The following is a 5,819-nucleotide window of genomic DNA, read 5'->3' on the forward strand; positions in this document are numbered from 1 at the left end:
CTAGTAAAGAGCAGCAAGAAGAAAAAACAAAAGACAAAGGGAAAAATCTTACCATCACGGCACGGTCTAGCTCCCGCGCCCATTCCATCTCGGCCTGGGCGTAGGCCTGGACCCTCTCCACGCGCCCGCGGAGGCGCTGGCTCCTGACGGCCATTGCCTCCTCCTCCCGGGTGAAGGGCCCAAAGAAGACCTCACTGGGCCCAGCCCGAGCCGACTGTGACCCGGCGGCCTGACGCCCTCCCCTCCCCCGGCCTGGAGACCAGGGCGTGTTCGCTGCTCACCGCCTCCTTCGCGCCTGGCATCCCCTCCGGCGTTCTCTCTGGCACGATAGCCAGAGTCACCTGCGGCGCCGCAGACTGCGGTGCCCCACCCATCAACGCCCGAGGCGCTGCCTCCTCCAAGACAGCGTCGCCACCTCCTCCCTTGGCCTCCGCCCGCTCAACCATGTCGGCCCGTGGCGAGGTGTCGTCCCCGATCACCACGACCTCTTGATCAAGGTCCACCATCTTTGCGTGGCAGACCTGGCTGCTCTCCCCCTCCGACGGCGGCATGAAAACCGTCACCGACGGCTCCATTCCTGTCGGCATCTCGGGCCATGCCGGCTCCTCACCGGCCCATGCCCACACTGTGGAGTCGCTGGCCCAAGCCTGCACCAACGCCGCCTCCAGCTCCGCCTCAGCCCTGTTCCTGTCCCGCCAGGCCAGGCCCTCAGTGTCGGTTGGGTCTACACCGAGGTCTGTATTGGCCTACTCCTCGTCCTGCTCGATGACGCTGGTCCGGGTTTTCCGGAACACGAAACCACCAAAGTCGCGGCCTCCAATGCCGCCAGCACCAGCGATACCGGCAACCTGAAGCACAACAAAGTAAAAAGCGAGAACCAAGAGAAGCCACTCGATGACTCGCCAGAATTTGACAAAAAAGAACTCACCCAGCCACCAGCAGAGCAGGTGGCCTTGCCGGCGCCGCCTGCGGACCACAACGCCTCCTCTTGGCGGGCGGCTTCATGCGGGTCCGCCGTCTGCTTCCCGGCCGGATTCTGAGGTGCCACGTCCCCCTTCCCATGGGGCCGACCAGCCACCGCCGCCCCGCGAGAGGACCCGGCCACATTCGTGTCGCCGCCTCCTCCGCTCGCCGCCACTGCATTGTCAACTTTCATCTACACCTCCGCCGTCGGCCGACGTCTCAACAAGCAAGCACGAAAGCTTACCCGTGTGGAGCACCTCGCCGGCCTTGGTGTCGGCCTCCTCCGGGGCCTCACCCGGGACCACAGCCTCCTTCGAGCCGGCCCGCTCCACCTGCATCGATGCCCGGTCATATGGATGCCGGATGGCATTCAGTAGCACCTCCCTCGTCGCATCAGGATGAACAAGAAGAAGAGCAACGGCAAAATACGAAGACCAAGGACTCACCACCAGTGCCGGGCGCATTTGGGTGTACGGAGGCTTCCCGAACTCCCAGTCCTCCTTTAGCCCGGCCTTACAGATATCATTGACCCGACGGGCGACGGCAACGATGCTGCAGCGGCAGCACCCGGCGCATGATGAAGGTGGCGATTAGATCCATGCCGCTGAGCCCCTCCCGCTCCTTCATCTCCGCCACCTGCTGGCATAGGTTGAGCACCTCCTGCGACGGGTGCATGGGAAGTAGGTCCAGTTTCGCTTCTCGTGCAGTGTCGTGTTGACGAAGGGCACTAGATTGATCGGGTCCGCACCAAGGTTGCGAACATAGAAGAAAGAGTTTGGCCACTTCTTGGCAGAATCCTCCAGCGACATCTTGGGGTACCCCGCGCGCTCCCCGCGCTCCGTGTTGAGATGAAGGCAGCCCCGCATGAGGACATCTCCCTGGCCCCCGGCCCCTGCTGCTTCAAAGAGTAGAGGCGCCCCTAGAGGTCGATGGTGGGCTCGACCCCCAGGTACCCCTCGCATAGGGTGACGAAACTAGAGAGCTGCAGGATGGCATTCGTGCCAAGATGATGAGGTTGTAGCCCGAAGAACTCCCGGAAGGTGCAGAAGAAGTGGCTCGCGGGAAGGCCAAACCCGTGCTTGAAATGCGTGATGAAGACCACGCGCTTGGTCCCCTCCGGTTGCGGCTCCTGCTCACCTCCCGGCAGCCGCACGACAACCTCCGTCTCCCTTGGCATGCATCTGGTGGCACGCAGATACTGGATGTCCACGGCGATGATGGTGGAGCCCATTCACGATCCTGACGACAGCGCCGTCACGGTGTAGGACAGAGCAAGGAAAATGAGAGAAGATTGGTGGTGAAGTTTTGCTCGAAGAGCCGCGGAGCGTCGCAGCGCGCGGCGGTCGTAAGAGCAAAGGGAGGAGGAAGAAGATGGGGAGCTCAAGCGAGAGTGATCTCTGCAGCCCCCCTCACCCAAATTTTAAGCCACGACTCAAACATGGGGAAGTGGGATCGTTAGCGCACCCCTCCCACTTCCCCGCAATAAGTGGGCATGTACCGCATGCAATAACTACCTCGAGAATGGTAACCAACTCACGGACGCCGCAATAAATCCACGCTCGTGGGCCCAGGGTGCAAAATGGTGGGCCCCGACTCGTCGCCCCATCCCGTCGCGCGTGTGGCCTGTCAGGCCCCTTCAGCTTCCGAGCGCCACGTGACACTCACGCAGAGCCCAAAACATTGCTTCAAGATTCGGTGGACTCCTCGGTTTCCTGCCCCAACCAGGATGCTGTGATCTGGCTTCCGAAAGCCGGCACACAGTGGGTGTTGCCGGACCCAGCGGTCGCAAGCTTCATCAACAAGCGTCTTCTCAGGGGGGAAACTGTGGAGGCCCTCCCACTCGAAGTCAATGGACCTTCACAGCTTCGGGAACTATTGTCGGGGGGATGAACCCCGGGCAGGCAACAGAACCCACATCTTTTTCAAAAAACTTTAGGGTCAGCGTCGCCCCTCAGTCTGGCTCGCACTTGGCCGGGTTCCTCAACCCGGCCAAGTCCCTCAACCCGGTCGAACTCTTCGGCATGACCAAGACGGCGACCCGGCCCTGTCGGCTGGCGCAAGCCAGCCAAACCTGGCGCACCAAGACTTCCCCAACAAGCCAGCTCCCCCGTGGCGTATTTCACCACCCGGCCATGGGTCAGCTCCCGTCCCGTCCAGTCATACGATGGACAAGTCTCCATTCAAAGATGAGCAGGGCAACAGTGCCCACCAACTCCTTTGACCAGCAGAGGCATGGCAACAGTGCCCCACCTACCCTGCTTACCGAGGCCGACATGGCTACAACTTACCTGTCGTCATTGCTGATGACAGCAGACGGCGACCGAGCGGAGCGCTACTGTAGCAGACTCGACCTGGCCACTCTGTGACTTTCGACAAGACAGAGAACAGTGCCCCCTGGCAGATGGGGCCCTTGCCCGAGGAATCCGTCGAGCCTTGACACCCGACGGATCCTAGCACCAGCTTCCCGGACGATGACAACGCGGCCGCACGACCTTGTAACTTTACCATTGTAACCCTGGGGGGGTGACCTATAAACCCCCAGGAGCCCTCATGTAGACGAGCGACGCACACAACACACAATCAGAATAGCCACACACACATTCACCTACGGGGAGAAGGAGCAGCCCAAGCCTTGGCCTGCCTTCCTTCTTCTCCCATACAGCTCCAGGAGCAACTCTCTACCATATCACATAAACCATCCTCGGCGGGACTAGGGGTATGATGTCTACTACACAACCTTCTTCTTGTAGACGTTGTTGGGCCTCGAAGTGCAGAGGTTTGTAGGACAGTAGCAAATTCCCCTCAAGTGGATGACATAAGGTTTATCAATCCTGGGAGGCATGGGATGAAGATGGTCTCTCTCAAACAACCCTGCAACCAAATAACAAAGAGTCTCTTGTGTCCCCAACACACCCAATACAATTGTAAATTGTATGGGTGCACTAGTTCGGCGAAGAGATGGTGATACAAGTGCAATATGGATGGTAGATACGAGTATTTGTAATCTGAAAAAATACAAAGAGCAAGGTAACAAGTAAAAGTGAGCCTAAATGGTATTGCAATGCTAGGAAATGAGGCCTAGGGTTCATACTTTCACTAGTGCAAGTTCTCTCAACAATAATAACATAATTGGATCATATAACTATCCCTCAACATGTAACAAAGAGTCACTCCAAAGTCACTAATAGCGGAGAACAAATGAAGAGATTATTTTAGGGTACGAAACCACCTCAAACTTATCCTTTCTGATCGATCTATTCAAGAGTTCGTAGTAAAATAACACGAAGCTATTATTTCCGTTCGATCTATCATAGAGTTCGTACTACAATAACACCTTAAGACACAAATCAACCAAAACCCTAATGTCACCTAGATACTCCAATGTCACTCAAGTATCTGTGGACATGATTATACGATATGCATCACACAATCTCAGATTCATCTATTCAACCAACACAAAGAACTTCAAAGAGTCCCCCAAAATTTCTACCGGAGAGTCAAGACGAAAACATGTGCCAACCCCTACGCATAAGTTCACAATGTGAACCCGCAAGTTGTTCACCAAAACATACATCAAGTAGACCACGTGAATATCCCACTGTCACCACAGATAAGCACATGCAAGACATACATCAAGTGTTCTCAAATCCTTAAAGACTCAATCCGATAAGATAACTTCAAAGGGAAAACTCAATCCATCACAAGAGAGTAGAGAGGGAGAAACATCATAAGATCCAAGTATAATAGCAAAGCTCGCGATACATCAAGATCATGCCAAATCAAGAACACGAGAGAGAGAGAGAGAGAGAGAGAGAGAGAGAGAGAGATCAAACACATAGCTACTACTACATACCCTCAGCCCCGAAGGTGAACTACTCCCTCCTTGTCATGGAGAGTGCCAGGATGATGAAGAGTGGCCACCGGTGATGGTTCCCCGCTCCGGCAGGGTGCCGGAATAGTGCCCCGATTGGTTTTTGGTGGCTACAGAGGCTTGCAGCGGTGGAACTCCCGATCAATTGTGCTGCTGGAAGTTTTGAGTATATATATATATACATATATATATATATATATATATATATATATATACAGACGGTCTATTCTGCTAATATTAGCAGAATAACTATTCTGCACACCACTTCCGCACTGCACGCTGAACGCAAGTGCACTGCATCTTCTTTACGTTGGGCACTGCAATGCTTCACGGGAGAACTGCTTCATTTTCCGTTGTTCCGCCCGCGCGTTCTATGTGGAATTGGGTGTCGCGGGATGATTCAGTTTGTGTCTGCATCTCATTTTATCTTTATTCTTTCTGATTTACAGGAAAATATACTAGAGTGCTTGCAAATCGACGGATTTGGCGGACGAGCTTTCTCTGTTCGTTCGTGTTCGCGTCAGATGCAATTTTTTTTGTGCTCGGATGTTGTTATTTAGTAGGAATTCTTTAATTGCGTTCGTTTTAATCGGTCCGTTCACCCTATAATTTGTTAATTTTTAGGAGTTAGTTTTCAATTCTTGTTATGTTGGTTGTGCGGGCGGGTGAGCTTTGTCCGCTCCTCTGTTCTTGTTGATTTTTTTGATTTTTTCCCGTCCACGCGTGTTTGAATATTGTAATTACTGTTGCTGTAGGTTTTAATTCATTGTATTGCGGGTATAATTGTCATTTTTTGAATCGCGTTTTTTAAATGAAAGGTGATGCTGTTCGTCAAGTTGCCATATCTTCCATGTAAATTTTTGCGGGTGTATTTTTCGATGGTTTAGTGGCTGTAGAATTTTTAGGCGAGTTATGGAAGTGCGAGTGAAATTGACACCTCTATCAGTCTATCACATTGTCTGTAGTTTTACTGCTTTAATTTTAT

This window comes from Triticum dicoccoides, chromosome 5B, assembly GCF_002162155.2.
Source record: "Triticum dicoccoides isolate Atlit2015 ecotype Zavitan chromosome 5B, WEW_v2.0, whole genome shotgun sequence".
In the NCBI taxonomy this organism is placed as follows: domain Eukaryota; kingdom Viridiplantae; phylum Streptophyta; class Magnoliopsida; order Poales; family Poaceae; genus Triticum; species Triticum dicoccoides.